General features: G+C 45.5%; 1 protein-coding gene across 1 annotated transcript in view; it reads right to left on the bottom strand.

Annotated features, from left to right (window-relative positions):
- ADAM12 (ADAM metallopeptidase domain 12) overlaps positions 1-15,922 on the bottom strand; it is a 706,349-nt gene that overhangs the window by 172,694 nt on the left and 517,733 nt on the right. The gene's annotated exons all lie outside the window — the stretch shown is intronic.

Genomic DNA, 15,922 nt, shown 5'->3' with positions numbered 1-15,922 from the left:
AGAGGGGAAGCGTGAGCCCAAGATTCTCCAGGGCGCGGAGTCTAAGACCCAGCTTTGTGTTCACCAGAGCCTCTGGTGGTGAGGATGGCCTTTGCCGCAGCTGGATCCAGGTCACGACCCCTGGGGTCCCCAAGGTCACGCTCCGCAGGGAGAGAGGGGAAGCAGCAACCAGGACAAGCGATAGTGATGGGTAAGCCGAGGTCGGGCCAACAGGCAGACAAGAGTAAACAAGGAACAAGCCAAGGGTCAGGGAAACAGGCAAACAGGAGAAGTCAGAGACGAGCCAAGGTCGGTACACAGGAAGGTAAATGTAACACACTGCAGACAGGAACAAACTACAAACAAAGGCTGAACAGCCAAGCAGACTAGCAGTGCAGTGGTTAATATAGGCTTCCTAGGATGGCCTGGGGTGGAGCCATATAGGGAGGAAGGTAATAAAAGACAGTCAGAAAGAGGGTCAGGCCTCTAATGAACACATGGAGACAGGTAGGCTGCCAGACTTTATTGCATATCCATGACAGATAGGTATTGGAATTTCCTTTAAAATTTGGTTAGTAACTGTAACGAATACGAATTTATCTGAAGTTATGAATGCCGCATCTAAACAAATAGAACAGAACAAATTAATAAATAATAATAATAAAACGTTTTTATTATTATTATTGTTATGTATTATTATTAATTACTAACGTTTCATTCTTTTAGATACGGCATTCATTATTTTGGATAATTTGTAACTTTGTATACCTATAATTGTATAGTTAGTAATAGTCAAGTTATTATTAGTTAGTTCTTATTTTTGGATTTTCATATTTAAAATTTCCAAATTTCCGAAAATAAGAATTTTTTAATTTCCGAATCTTCAAATATTCGAATTTCCGAATATTAGGAAAAATTCGGAAATTCGAAAATTCGGATATTTCCAAATTAACTAATTTGTTGAAACTCGTTAAAAAAACTAATTCGGAACGAAACAAATTGCACATGTCTACCTAACACTAAAATCTCAAAATCTACTGGTATCCATGATCTAAGACTAACCTATCTAACCCTGTAAAGAAGAAATTGCTATACATACCTTTTCTGAAGCCGCTCTGGTCCAGTCCCATGCTGAGCTGTCAGCGGCAGCTTAGCTGTGTAGGAGTGTGCAGAGAAGGCAGCCGACAACAGAAGCCCCATAGTAACTCTATGGGTGACGTCACTTCCCATTAGTTTCCCAGCCGTTGTCAGACGTCTTTTCTGCAGAGCTTCTGCTGCTGGAGACCAGACCAGAGCGGCTTCAAAAAAGTATGTATAGCGATTTTTTTCTTTACAGGGTTAGATAAGTTAGTCTGAGCTGGTTGATGCCTGTAAATTTTGAGATTTTATTGTTAGTGTGGACTTCTACTTAAAATTAAAAAAAAACTGTTGCATAGAATAATTTTTTTACACAAGGTCATTTTTTTAATCTTAAGTGCTTGTTAAGATTTACATTTTCTGTCAGAAGACTGGGAGCCAGCCAATTAGAATCTCCTTACCTTTCACATTCTGCAGGGATGCATAAGAGAAAAAAGAAGAGAGAGAACTCTGTATTAGAAGCCATACTGGTGCTATAACTTATCGTAACGCCACCGATGTGCAGTTCTCTTATCAGTTATAATGAGAGGCAAAAGATCCACTTAAGCCTGGAACACACTGAGGGTTTTTCTTTTATTCAACCTAGCAGGCTGAATGAAAAAAATAAAATTGAAGAGCACAGGAGAAGCCGCTGCACAAATGATTTGATGTTAGTACAGCTATCTCCCCCTGCTGAGCTATTGGACACACCAGCCAGTGATGACCGGATGCTGATCGGCAGACCTTTTTTTGGTCAAGCCTCTTTGACAGAAGCCGGCCAGATGCCGTACACACGGACTAAATGTTTCTATTGAACTGGCCGATGCCACCTGACATTCGGCTCGTGTGTACTAGGCTTTTGCTGTGATGTCTATCATTAGGGTAGCCACCTCATCCCTTTAAACCCAAACACACATGAATTACAGACGTTCTGAGGCTAATTAAATGCAGATAAGGCACCAAGTGAGTTTAATTACCACCTTAATCAACCACAGAACTTGTATAATTAATATGTGTTCCGTTTTAAAGGGATGAGGTGGAAACTCTCCTTATCATAACACTTTTATACCCCCCCTAAAAAGTCTACACTTCGGAACAATCCATAGAGGAAAGAGAAAGAAAATGACATCAGTGTTTTGCAGATGACATAGTAATAGTGTGTTATGTTATGGCAACCTAACTCGGAATGGGCTACCAACACATCAAAAAACACATAAAAGTGGACTTGCAACAATTTTTTCAACACCCCACATCACATAGATATTTCACAATTGTGCAATGTGGTATGATAGAATGGAAGTGTGTTACAGAAAAATGTCTGGGTGCCTTAACATGCCCTTTAAAATAAACAGAAAGATAAGCAAATGGTTCAATGAAACCTGGTCTTGGGGAGTATTTAAATCTAGGTTAGCAGCTTACTTTGAGGCAGCTCTGTTCAATGGGCCCGGAACTGTCTCTTTGGGATAAAAATTCTCAACATCTGTGGAAAAAGATTATTAGATAGGTGTCGACCACCTAGATAAAGTTTATGGTTGGAAACATTCCATGCAATTCGGGGGTTTCTGTGGCTTCCTTCTTCAGGGCTTAAAAGTATTAAATTGGTGTGATTCTGGACAGGGAATTATATACTAGAATTTGATTTGATTTTAGATTCAAAGGAGGATTCTCCTGAATGGGGAGGACTTGAATCCACAATTCAAACACTATTTATCATGTCCTGTCCTATCCAGGGGAATACCAGATTAACCACTTGTCTATCAAGGTATGTTTTTAAATGTCCTGGTACTCAATGAGTTTTAAAACTAAGCACAAGGCTGCTACTGCAGCTGTAAGCTTGCCATTGTCCCTGCCACTGGGTTTAATCACAGCAGGAGCAGGTTGTAGGTGGTGCATGCCCCAGAAGCATCAGATCACGTACTGGGTATGTGATCTGGTGCAGAGTGGCTGCCCTGCCACACAATATAGTGGTTAAGTGCATTTTTTCTAGATCTGAAGGGACGCTCTGTTGGGTTCTATCATCCAATTATGTACAAAGAAAAATGCAGTTTTCTTTATTTTCCTTGGGTATTCTTTGGGTATTCTTTGCAAAGCAAAGTTTTACCTTGTTTGCTAAGCTCTGGAGCAAGTGCACTTGGCTTTAGTAAATCCACCACATTGGCTATTTGTGACTTAAAGTGATATTAAATGTTCGTGTTTTATTTTTTTTAAATAACAAACATGTCATACTTGCCTCCACTGTGCAGTTCGTTTTGCAGAGAGTGGTCCGATCGTCCTCTTCTGGGGTCCCATGGCGGCTCTCGCGGCTCCTCCCCGCATTAGATGACCCCCTCTGGGAAGCACTCTCCCGAGTGGGTAACCTTGTGGGCGCGCTCCCGTGTCATACAACCGGCGTCCTTAGACGCTGATTGTATGACTCGGCCCTGCCCCCCGCATCATTGGATTTGATTGACAGCAGCGGGAGCCAATGGCTGCGTTGCTATCAATTTATCCAATGAAGAGCCGAGAAGTCGGGGAGAGCGTGACGTGGGATCGCGCCCACAGAAATTCGGGGCTCAGGTAAGTAAAACGGGGGAGCCGGACACTGCAAGGTGTTTTTTCACCTTAATGCATAGGATGCATTAAGGTGAAAAAACACAAGGGATTACAACCCCTTTAATTAAAAAAAGAATGCATAATCACTGTGTTTCATGTTACCTTGTGTGTCATGGTAAAATGTACAAATTTCCCCCAATGTTACGGAAATGCACTGATATGAATGGGCCCTAATCCAGGCCATACATGTAATAAACAAACAACCATATATGTGATCACCCCAACAATCTTTTGCTGTAAATAATCATTTGGCAAAAGAAGAAGAAAAAAAGGATTTGATCTAATGCAGAAGTTTTATTAAAACTTTTCAGTGAAGCCTTGAGAGAAGGCTCCACACTGTACATTCTCCCACTGAGGAAAACAAAACATTATGCAACATAAGTCATTGTATCAGTGAGAATGACGGCACCAACAGAAAAGTTGCATTGCTCAACCTAACTTCACTTATGAAAAACAACAGCTTAGACAAGGCAAGGGCATTTATATGCATAAAATGTAGGCCTTGACGTGTTTGCAACATAGGCCAGGGCCTTAAAAGACAAGATTTTAACAGTGTGTCAGAATGCCTTTGTTTCATTATTATTCACGATTTATCTGCCTTTTTTTTTTATATCATTCTTCAAGGAAAAAAAGAGATTTTTAATACAGCTTACCTGTAAAATCTTTTTCTTGGAGTACATCACGGGACACAGAGCGGCATTCATTACTATATGGGTTATATGGAGTACCTTCAGGTGTAGACACTGGCAATCTCAAACAGGAAATGCCCCTCCCTATATAACCCCCTCCCATAGGAGGAGTACCTCAGTTTTGTAGCAAGCAGTATGCCTCCCAAAATGGTCCTCAAAAAAGAGGGGTGGGAGCTCTGTGTCCCGTGATGTACTCCAAGAAAAAGATTTTACAGGTAAGCTGTATTAAAAATCTCTTTTTCTTTATCGTACATCACGGGACACAGAGCGGCATTCATTACTATATGGGATGTCCCAAAGCAATGCTTACAATGAGGGGAGGGAGAACATCTCCAAGACAAAAGGATTTAATTTAGAGATATACTCAAATCATAATAAATCCAACTTAGTTGAGAAAAATCATTTTAAATTTTAAATTTAACTCAAAAAAGAGGAGCCCCCGGAATCCGAGGGTCTCAAACTGCAGCCTGCAGCACTGCCTGCCCGAAGGCAGTATCAGTATTCCTTCTTACGTCCAACTTGTAGAATTTTGTAAACGTGTGGACAGAAGACCAGGTTGCCGCCTTGCAAACTTGAGCCATAGAGATCTGGTGGTGTGCTGCCCAGGAGGCGCCCATGGCTCTAGTAGAATGAGCCTTTAATGATACTGGAGGAGGCAACCCTTTCAAGCCGTAGGCCTGAGTGATTAATTGCTTAATCCACCTAGAAATGGTGGACTTTGCAGCTGCCTGCCCCTTCTTGGGCCCATCCGGTAGAATGAACAGCACATCTGTTTTCCGGATCTTCTTTGTAGCTTTAAGATAGGCCTTCATGGCCCTGACAATATCCAAGGTATGCAGCAACCCTTCCTTTCTGGAAGTAGGTTTAGGGAAGAAGGATGGTAATACCAAATCCTGGTTCAAATGAAAACTGGATATGACCTTCGGTAGGAAGGAAGGATGAGGGCGGAGAACGACCCTGTCCTTATGAAAAACAAGATATGGTTCCTTACAGGATAAGGCCGCTAGCTCCGAAACTCTTCTTGCGGAAACTATGGCAACCAAAAATACTAACTTCCTTGTCAGTAGAACCAAAGGAATTTCAGCCAACGGCTCAAACGGTTGTTTCTGTAAACTTGACAGAACAAGATTTAAATCCCACGGACAAAGCGGGGATTTAACTGGAGGTTAATACGTAAGACCCCTTGAAGGAAGGTCTTAACCAGCGAGTGGGTGGCCAGCGGCCGCTGAAACCACACTGACAGAGCAGAAATCTGTCCTTTGATTGTGCTTAATGCCAATCCTTTATCCACTCCTAGCTGGAGAAAACTTAATACTCTATCGATGGTAAATTTGCGAGAAAGCCATCGCTTGGACTCACACCAGCCTACATAGGCCTTCCAGACCCTGTAATAAATCACCCTAGAGACCGGTTTCCTGGCTCTGATTAGGGTAGAGACTACTTTCTGAGACAGACCTCTACCCCTGAGAATCAGGGATTCAGCTTCCAGGCCGTCAAATTTAGATGCCGTAAGGCAGGGTGGAGGATCGGACCTTGCGATAGCAGGTCTGGCCGTAGAGGAAGAGTCCAAGGGTCTCCCACTACCATCTTTAGGATGAGTGAGTACCATGCCCTTCTGGGCCATGCTGGAGCTACCAGGATGACTGGTATGTGTTCCACCCGGATCCTGCGCAGCAGGCGGGGTAGTAACTGGAGCGGGGGAAACGCATAAAGAAGTTTGAACTGATGCCAAGGGCAAACCAACGCATCGGTTCCGCAGGCCATCGGATCCCTTGAGCGGGATATGAACCTGTCTAGTTTCTTGTTGAGTCTCGATGCCATGATATCCACGTCCGGCACTCCCCATCTTTGGCAGAGTGCTTGAAAGACTTGTGGATGCAGAGACCATTCCCCCGGCCATAGAGTCTGGCGGCTTAAGAAGTCCGCCTGAAAGTTGTCCACTCCTGGAATGAATATTGCCGATATGCAGGGCACATGCGCCTCTGCCCATAGGAGAATCAAGCTCACCTCTCTCTGAGCGGCTTGACTCCTGGTTCCCCCTTGGTGATTTATGTATGCCACGACCGTGGCATTGTCTGATTGAATTCTCACCGGGAACCCCTGCAATTTTGACGTCCAAGCCCTGAGGGCTAGTCGAGCAGCTCTGAGCTCCAAGATGTTGATGGGCAACTGCTTCTCTGGCTTTGCCCAAGTACCTTGGCGAGTGCAACCATCCAAAATTGCTCCCCAGCCCGTCAGGCTGGCGTCTGTGGTCACTATCTTCCAAGCCACTGGGCTGAAAGACTTCCCCTTCAGTAGATTCTGAGGGTCTAACCACCAACACAGACTTTGTCGGACTCTTGATAAGAGCGGCAACGGGATATCCAAGGCCTGTGGCCTTCTGCTCCATGCTGACAGGATGGCTGCCTGTAGGATGCGAGTGTGGCTCTGGGCGTATGGTACCGCCTCGAACGTGGCCACCATCTTGCCTAGTAACCTCATACATAGGCGAATAGTCGGTTCTTTCTTGCTTAGAACCAGTAGGATTAATTCCTTGATGGCTTTTACCTTCCTCAGAGGTAGGAACACTCCTTGTTGTTCTGTGTCTAATCTCATGCCGAGATATTCCAACTGCCTTGTGGGCTGGAAAGCTGACTTTTCTCGATTTAGGACCCAGCCGAACCTCTCGAGGTATTGGACCGTGAGGGCCACTGCTCGCTCCAAGCCGGGAGACGAGTGGTCTATGACTAGGAGGTCGTCCAGGTATGCTAGGATCGTGACCCCTTGGATCCTTAGCTTGGCTAGGATCGGAGCTAGGACCTTCGTGAACACCCGGGGGGCCGTAGCCAACCCGAAGGGAAGCGCCACGAATTGGAAGTGACGCGAAGCCACCATGAAGCGTAGATATCTTTGATGTGGCTGATAAATTGGAACATGAAGGTAGGCATCCTTTATGTCTATGGACGCCATGAAGTCGTCCTTCTGGAGTGTGGCAGCTGCTGACCGCACGGATTCCATCCGAAATGAGCGGATCTTTAGATATGCATTTACCATTTTTAGGTCCAAAATTGGCCTGACATCTCCATTGGATTTTGGGATGATGAATAGGTTGGAGTAGAAACCCAGCCCCTGTTCCAGGACTGGCCGGAATCCGAGGCGGATCGTTTGGAATCCTCGACTCCTGGAAATGAGGAGGAGGAAACCTTAGGAAATCTAATTTGTAGCCTGTGGCCACGGAAGACCGTACCCACTCGTCGGGAATGCTGGCTTCCCAAATCTCTGAAAAGAGTCGCAGCCTTCCCCCCACCTTCGTGGGTGGGGGCGCCCCTTCATAAGGTTGGCTTGGGGGCTGGTTTTGCTGGTTTGCGAAACCACTGCCTTTTGCCTCTAACAGCCTGTCCTTGTGATTTGCTGTTGAAGCCGAAGTTTGCTTTTGCAGGAGGCCGTCGATACTGCTTGGCATTAGAGGGCCCCTGCCCAGGGGAATACTGTCGTTTAAACGCAGGCCCCTGAACCTTCTTCTTAGTTGGCAAGAGAGTACTCTTGCCGTTTGAAATGGTCTGAATGTATTTATCTAGGTCTTCTCCGAAGAGTCGTCCTCCATGGAAGGGGAACCCTACCAGGAGCTTCTTGCATGGGGGCTCAGCCTCCCAGCCTTTTAACCATAAGAGTCTTCTCATATGGATAAGGGATAACGATAAACGTGACGCTTGCTGGATAGAATCCTTGATTGCGTCTACCGTAAAACATATGGCCTTAGGGACATCCGAAAATTCTTCTGCCTGCTGGGCAGGAATAAGTTTAAGCATCTGCTTAAATTGATCCGATAATGCTTGAGCGACCCCAATCGCAGCCACAGCTGGCTGTACTACTGCCCCTGCAGTAGTGAAGGAGTTCTTAAGTAGTGCTTCCAAGCGCTTATCAACTGGATCCTTGAACACCTGTATGTTTTCTACAGGGCATGTTAACGATTTGTTAACACATGAGATGGCTGCGTCCACTGCAGGAGTAGCCCATCTTTTGGAAAATTTTTCTTCCATAGGATATAGGACAGAGAACTTCTTAGGTGGTAAGAAGATCTTATCTGGCTTGTTCCAATCTTGGAACAAAACTCCCTCTAATAGAGGATGGATCGGAAACACAGCATTGCTTTGAGGCGCCCTCAGTGAGCCCAAAGCTGAAACCGTCGATACCTGGAGATCTGGTACTGGCAAGTTGAATGCCCTATGGACCAAGTCCGACAATCCTTGAATCCACCAGCTCTCCCTCAGGGAGACTGCCCCAGACTCCTCTGTATCCGGATCTTCGATCCCTGAACCTACTTGGTCCTTGTCCAAGAGGTCGTCCAATTCCCCTGAGGAAAGGACCTCCTCTTCTGAGGGTCCGCGCTCGGGCGACGGAGATCTATTCCGCTTACTGCCCCGCATAGCTGCGGCTATCATTTTACCCATGCTTTTCTGCATCTCTTTTAAAGAGGTGAGTAATACCTCCTCCGTGACCATCTTAGGGTTGGACTGACCCGCGTCAGCTCCAGCCCCAGATCCCGATGGCCCCAAGGCTCCCTGTGGGGAAAGCAGCGGCATAGCTTTGTCCGAGACCTCAGACTCTCTGGGGGAATCCCCACCTCTTGTACCCTTGTTTTTTGATGCCATGGTACAATACCGAGGTACACCTGCTACTTATTGGTACCTGGGACTTATAAATAGTTAAATGCCCAAACACCTGTTTGGGGGATAAAAAATGCTTCCTCTCCCCTAGATGACACTTTTTTTTTTTTTTTTTTTTTCAAAAAAAATCTTTTTTTTTTCAAATCTAGGAAAGAAAAAACATTCTGTCCCCCTGAGTAGTATTGCAAGAAAAACTATGAGATGGAAAAGAAACAGCCTATTCCTAGGCTTGAAAACAGTCTTTCTGAAGACTGCAATATTCTTTCTGGCCACTGTGTGTCCTCGGCGCCCCGTGCTTGCCGTTCTGGTCTTTCCTCCTCAGTTCCAAAGTATTGAATGAGCTATATGGAACAAACAAGGAAGGGCCGCCCCTTCCTTAAGCCACTGACCCGCCCTTCCCCCCCAGCAATCTCAAACAGGAAATGCCCCTCCCGACAGGGGGGGGGTGGGGTTGGGAGGAAGGGACCTCTCTGCTCCAGCAAACTGCAGCCTGCAGCCTGGAACCATGAGGAGGTCAGCGTTTTGCCTGCTTTGCAGGCCGTGAGGAGGAAGACTGAATGGAGCATCGCCTGGAGGCTTGCAGGTAAGCACAGCTCTCTGACACACACATATACTTTTATATCACACAGGCCCCACTCAATGCTTTTCCAACACTACAAGGGAGGTCACATCTTATGGGGAATAATACATATAGAGCCATCCTATCTTTATGATATGTGACTAGTTTGCCAGATGCAGCGCATAACTTTAGGCATGTCCCCTGTGACCCCCCAGAAAAAACCTGCTAAGAACCAAGTTCCGCAAGTTTTCCCCTCACTTACCTGCTCCATGCCGCAGGACTTTGCCAAGCAAGAGGCCCAATCTTCCCCCATCTCGGTGGGGATGTCTAGACCTTCAGGCCCTGGGTTCCTATGAAGGATCCACTGTCCTGGGCCCATATAGCACTCTGGCAACAGAAACATTAGGCACCCAAAGGTTTCTAAGTTCTGGGCCCAGGGTCCAGCTCTCTAAAAAGAAAAGCATTATGGGCTATACCCCAAGGGTTTGGGGTCCGGTTACTGACCACTTTAGCGCTGAGGCTTTTTTGGACAGAACCGGTTAGCTCACCTAATCCCAAGGATGTGGAGGCAAGCTAAACCATGACTAACACCTAAGACACTGGCGGAAAAACTGAGGTACTCCTCCTATGGGAGGGGGTTATATAGGGAGGGGCATTTCCTGTTTGAGATTGCCAGTGTCTACACCTGAAGGTACTCCATATAACCCATATAGTAATGAATGCCGCTCTGTGTCCCGTGATGTACGATAAAGAAAAACATGTATAGTTTCTGAGAAGTATGGAACTCCGATACCTACGTCATGAAGATTTGTGTTTACAGGGGGTAGAACCTGCACAACATCTAACCATTTAAATAGAAACATTATATATATATACATACACACATATATACACACATACATACATATGTAGCGCCACCCGCAGGAGCCGTTGATTTGTTATTGGGATCGGCATATTGAGTTTCCTTAGTGCGGCGTATGGGTGCAGTTGGAGAACAAAGCAGTGAGCCAAGGTCCAGACAGTGAATAAAGGGGTTTCCAATGCTTTATTTCCAGGCCAAACACGGCCAACATCAACATCAAATGGGAAGAGCAGGTTGATGAAGAGAAGGGAGAACCTTGCAGTGTCAGGCCCGGATATTAATTGAGCAGTCTTTGCTCAATGGAGTACCAAATTATTATTCGTCGCCACTCTAGTTGGAGTGGGCAAAGTGCCCCCGGACAGACCCCTCTCACAAGCCTGGCAGCCGAAGTGTCACTTAGGATTTGCTGGGAGGAACAGATCTCTCTCACAGACCTGGCTCTAGGGCCTCTGCCACAGGCCAATTACTGTAGGGGTGCTAGATGGAAAAATGGAGCGAATCCTCCCAGTAGGTTTTAGCATAGGTCACCAGATGACAGCAAAACGTACCTGTCAACATTCCGGTCACCATATCCCCGATTGGTTCATTTAAGCCCTGTTGGACAACCTGCCTCCGGGTTCCCCTCAAGCCGACCCCCCAATCGAACGGCACCCAGCCTGGGATCCTCTCAATAGAACTGGGGACCCAGTAAGTCACTGGAGTCCCCTTTTACCTCCGGATGAGGGTTTGTGTAGATGGCAATTCTGGCCTGGTGGGCCGCGCTGGCGGGGTCCATGGATGCGTGCACCCTGAAGGTGGATGCCGCACCTGGAACCGGGACCCCGCGAAAACTTGCCTAGCACATGACACCTGTCACAGATATACCCTCCCCCAACATGCCCCGCGAGGGAGAAGCTCCTCTAATTGGCTGCTGGGGAAAGTTGCTCTGCCAGAACCCCTCTGGTGCCAACTGCTGGCCAGGAATGGTATTGCATCCCTGGAGCACAGACAATTGATGTTGATGTTGGCCGTGTTTGGCCTTGAAATAAAGCATTGGAAAACCCTTTATTCACTGTCTGGACCTTCGCTCACTGCTTTGTTCTCCAACTGCACCCATACGCCACACTAAGGAAACTGAATATGCCGATCCCAATAACAAATCAACGGCTCCTGCGGGTGGCGCTACATATGTATGTATGTGTATATATGTGTGTATATATATATATATATATATATATATATATATATATATATATATATATATATATATTATGTTTCTATTTAAATGGTTAAATGTTGTGCAGGTTCTACCCCCTGTAAACACAAATCTTCATGACGTAGGTATCGGAGTTCCATACTTCTCAGAAAATATACATGTTTTTTTCCTTGAAGAATGATATATAAAAAAAGGCAGATAAATCGTGAATAATAATGAAACATGAAGAAACAATGGCATTCTGACACACTGTTAAAATCTTGTCTTTTAAGGCCCTGGCCTATATTGCAAACACTTCAAGGCCTACATTTTATGCATAAAAATGCCCTTGCCTTGTCTAAGCTGTTGTTTTTCATAAGTGAAGTTAGGTTGAGCAATGCAACTTTTCTGTTAGTGCCGTCATTCTCACTGATACAAGTGGACGTTTCTGGAGTGACAGAAGTCCCAATTTTAGCAAATTGTGAATGGGAGCAAAGTAACTCTCCCATTCCCCACTAACTTTAGCGTAGTGCCCATACTGAAAGTAAGGGGGCGCTACACATACATACATACATACACACACCTTGTGCTAGATGGACAAATGGAGCGAATCCTCCCAGTAGGTTTTAGCATAGGTCACCAGATGACAGCAAAACGTACCTGTCAACATTCCGGTCACCAGATCCCCGATTGGTTAGTTTAAGTCCTGTTGGACAACCTGCCTCCGGGTTCCCCTCAGGCCGACCCCCCAATCGAACGGCACCCAGCCTGGGATCCTCTCAATAGAACTGGGGACCCAGTAAGTCACTGGAGTCCCCTTTTACCTCCAGATGACGGTTTGTGTAGACGGCAATTCTGGCCTGGTAGGCCGCGCTGGCGGGGTCCATGGATGCGTGCACCCTGAAGGTGGATGCCGCACCTGGAACCAGGACCCCGCGAAAACTTGCCTAGCACATGACACCTGGTATTTAGAGGCAGGGGTGTTTAGTGGCAGAAATCAAAATCGTATTCAGGAGAGAAGCATTTGGCCAGAAACAAATGCCTGATGCGTCTTAACACATGGAAATGCTAGAAGCTTGAGCATTCATTCATTTCAATGGCCAGAATAAATTAATATTCTGGTCAATTAAATAAACGCCCAAACAATTGATGTGCCTGAATATGTCCACATGCACCTAAACATATTTAAAAAAATGCAGCTTAGGCATGTTTTTAAAAACTGCTTTCATCCTGTCAGGAGAAAGACGTTTAGAAGAGCCTACTGTGAATGAGACCTTAAAGCGGAGTTCCACCCTAAAGTGGAACTTCCGCTCATCTGATTCCCCCCCCCCCTCCGGTGCCACAATTGGCACCTTTTGGGGGGAAGGGGGACAGGAAACCTGTCTTCAACAGGTATCTTTTCGAACTTCCGAGAGTCCGCGCCGCGCCCGTGACGTCACCGCGGGTTCCCTCCTCCCGGGCCAATAGGAGAGAGGAGCAGGGCCTCACACATGTGCAGTAGGGTTCCCGACGTGAAGCCAAAAGGCTACACTGCCAGGTTCCCTTACTCGCAATGGCGGCAGCACCCAACAGCTGATGGAAACATCTGTGGTGCTGACATCGATGGACTCCAGGACAGGCACGTCATATTTTTAAAAGCCAGCAGCTGTAGTATGTGTAGCTGCTGGTTTTTAATTTAAATTTTTTTGGGCCGGAACATCAATTTAACGTCACAAAGCGAGGGGAAACATAATGTAAGTACATTTCAGAAATGTACTGAATATTTTTAATTGTACTTTGCCTAGACATACATTTTAAACTACTGTAACTTGTAGTTCTGTGCTGTAAACCGTTTATTTAGGCCAGGGGTCTCCATACTTTTGAAGCAAAGGGCCAGTTTACTGTCTTTGAAACTTCAGGGGGGGCCGTATTCTGACCAATGGGGGTAGAAAATGTCCCAGGGCCGAGCATCAGTGAGAATAAACATGGCCCCAGTGTTGGTGGGCAGTAGGAGGAGGAATAGTGCTCCATTAGTGGAAGAAATAGAGCCCCATTGTTGGTGTCGTTGGGAGGAATAGTGCCTCATATCATTGGGAGCAATACTGCCCACAGGGCCGGATAAAGGCTAGTAAAGGGCCAAATCCGGCCCTCGGGCCACAGTTTGGAGACCACTGATTTAGGCCAATGAATGCTGCTGAAAGCCTGTTCTGGGTAATGGTGGGCACACCACTACTTTTTTGTTGTCATTATATTAAAGCCATGTTAGATTAGTAAACCTGTGATAGGCTGCTATAGGTTAGTGCACTTTGCACACTTCTCTTGTATAAAGTATAACTAAAGTCAAAATTTTATTTTTAGTTTTGACAGAGTAGATTAGACCGCCTGTCAGGTTGTTATTGCTTTCTGTGCCCCCATTAGGGAGAGCCACCCTCTATATTTGTCCGGTTAACCACTTAAGACCCGGACCAATATGCAGGCTAAGGACCTTGCCCCTTTTTGCGATTCGGCACTGCTTCGCTTTACCTGACAATTGCGCGGTTGTGCGACGTGGTTCCCAAACAAAATTGGCGTCCTTTTTTTCCCACAAATAGAGCTTTCTTTTGGTGGTATTTGATCACCTCTGTGTTTTTTATTTTTTGCGCTATAAACAAAAATAGAGCGACAATTTTGAAAAAAATGCAATATTTTTTACTTTTTGCTATAATAAATATCCCCAAAAAAGATATAAAAAAATATTTTTTTCCTCAGTTTGGGCCAATACGTATTCTTCTACCTATTTTTGGTAAAAAAAATGGCAATAAGTGTTTATCGATTGGTTTGCGCAAAATTTATAGCGTTTACAAAATAGGCAATAGTTATATTGGCATTTTTATTAATATTTTTTTTTTTTACTAGTAATGGCGGTAATCAGCGTTTTTTTTCATGACTACAACATTATGGCGGACACATCGGACACTTTTGACACATTTTTGCGACCTTTATCATTTTCACAGCAAAAGTGCTATAAAAATCCACTGATTACTGTGAAAATGACAATGGAAGTGAATGGGTTAACCACTAGGGGGCGCTAAGGGGTTAAGTGTGCCCTAAGGGAGTGATTCTTACTGTAGGGGGCGTGGCTATAGGCTGTATCAGGAAACAGACAATCAGTGTCACTGCCACACAGAAGAACAGGGAAGGTGTGTATACACACACCTCTCCCCCTTCTTCAGCTCCTGTGACCAATCGCGGGACACGGGTCCCGCGGTCACGTAAATTCGGACCGGGTCGGGAGCGCGCCGCTGGCGGTGCGCTCGCGACCCCGTGGCTGGGCTCCTAAAGGGAACGTACAGGTACGTGCCTGTGCCCTTCTGCCGATGTATATCGGCGTGAAGGGGTCCTTAAGTGGTTAATTATGATCTCCAAGAGTGAAACTGAAAGAACTCCAAATTTTGGGTTGTCACTAGAACAGGAATGGAGGCAGGAACTTCTAGTGGGGACAACCAAGAATTCCCTCACTTCCTGTTTTGGCTGTGAGACAGGAGCAGTGTTAATTTTGATGACTAAAACATTTTAGTCGACTAAAAGAATACTATTTTACTCGACTAAATATTCTGATCGTGTGTATGCTCCATCAGACAATTGTTGCTGAACTAACAACAAATCTTGGCTCTTCATGCTCACCAACTGTCTGGTTTATCTGATCGTGTGTACACAAATTCATCCAACTAAAATCCAGTACAAACACGCATGCTCGGAACCAATGCTAAACATCAGACAACAATAGCAGAAGTTGATAGATGCTGGGCCTAGGCTAAACTAAGTGGGACTTTATATGAGGCTATGTTCATATATAGACAAACAATAGCCTCCATCCCCGATACATTGAAGGAGAAAAGAACATGGGGGACTTTGTATGAATCAAGCAGCCAAGGAGGGAACACGTCAAAGTGTGTCTGGTGGGTAGGACCCACCAGACACACTTTGACGTGTTCCCTCCTTGGCTGCTTGATTCATACAATGTCCCCCATGTTCCTTTCTCCTTCAATAGCAGAAGTTGCCCAAAGGGTGGCGGTAAAGAGTTGAAAAATCACGTGGTTTGGTGAATGTTGTCTGAAAATGTCGGCCCGTGCGTATGCAGAGCAAGTTCACGCACAATGCCCTTCGGATCAAAATCCATGGAAAAGTCAGCTGGAAGTCTGATCGTGTGTACGAGGCTTAAGACTAAAACTAAATTGAAATTTGACTTTAAAATTAACATTGGTCTGTAGTGCATGTTCATACCTCAATACCATAAATAATAACATATGAGATTTTTCACTCCAGCAGTATATAATGAGTTTGGAA

The sequence above is a fragment of the Rana temporaria genome, chromosome 8 (assembly GCF_905171775.1).
Source record: "Rana temporaria chromosome 8, aRanTem1.1, whole genome shotgun sequence".
In the NCBI taxonomy this organism is placed as follows: domain Eukaryota; kingdom Metazoa; phylum Chordata; class Amphibia; order Anura; family Ranidae; genus Rana; species Rana temporaria.
Note: the sequence above shows the minus strand (reverse complement) of the source record. Positions and strands in the feature narration are given on the sequence as shown.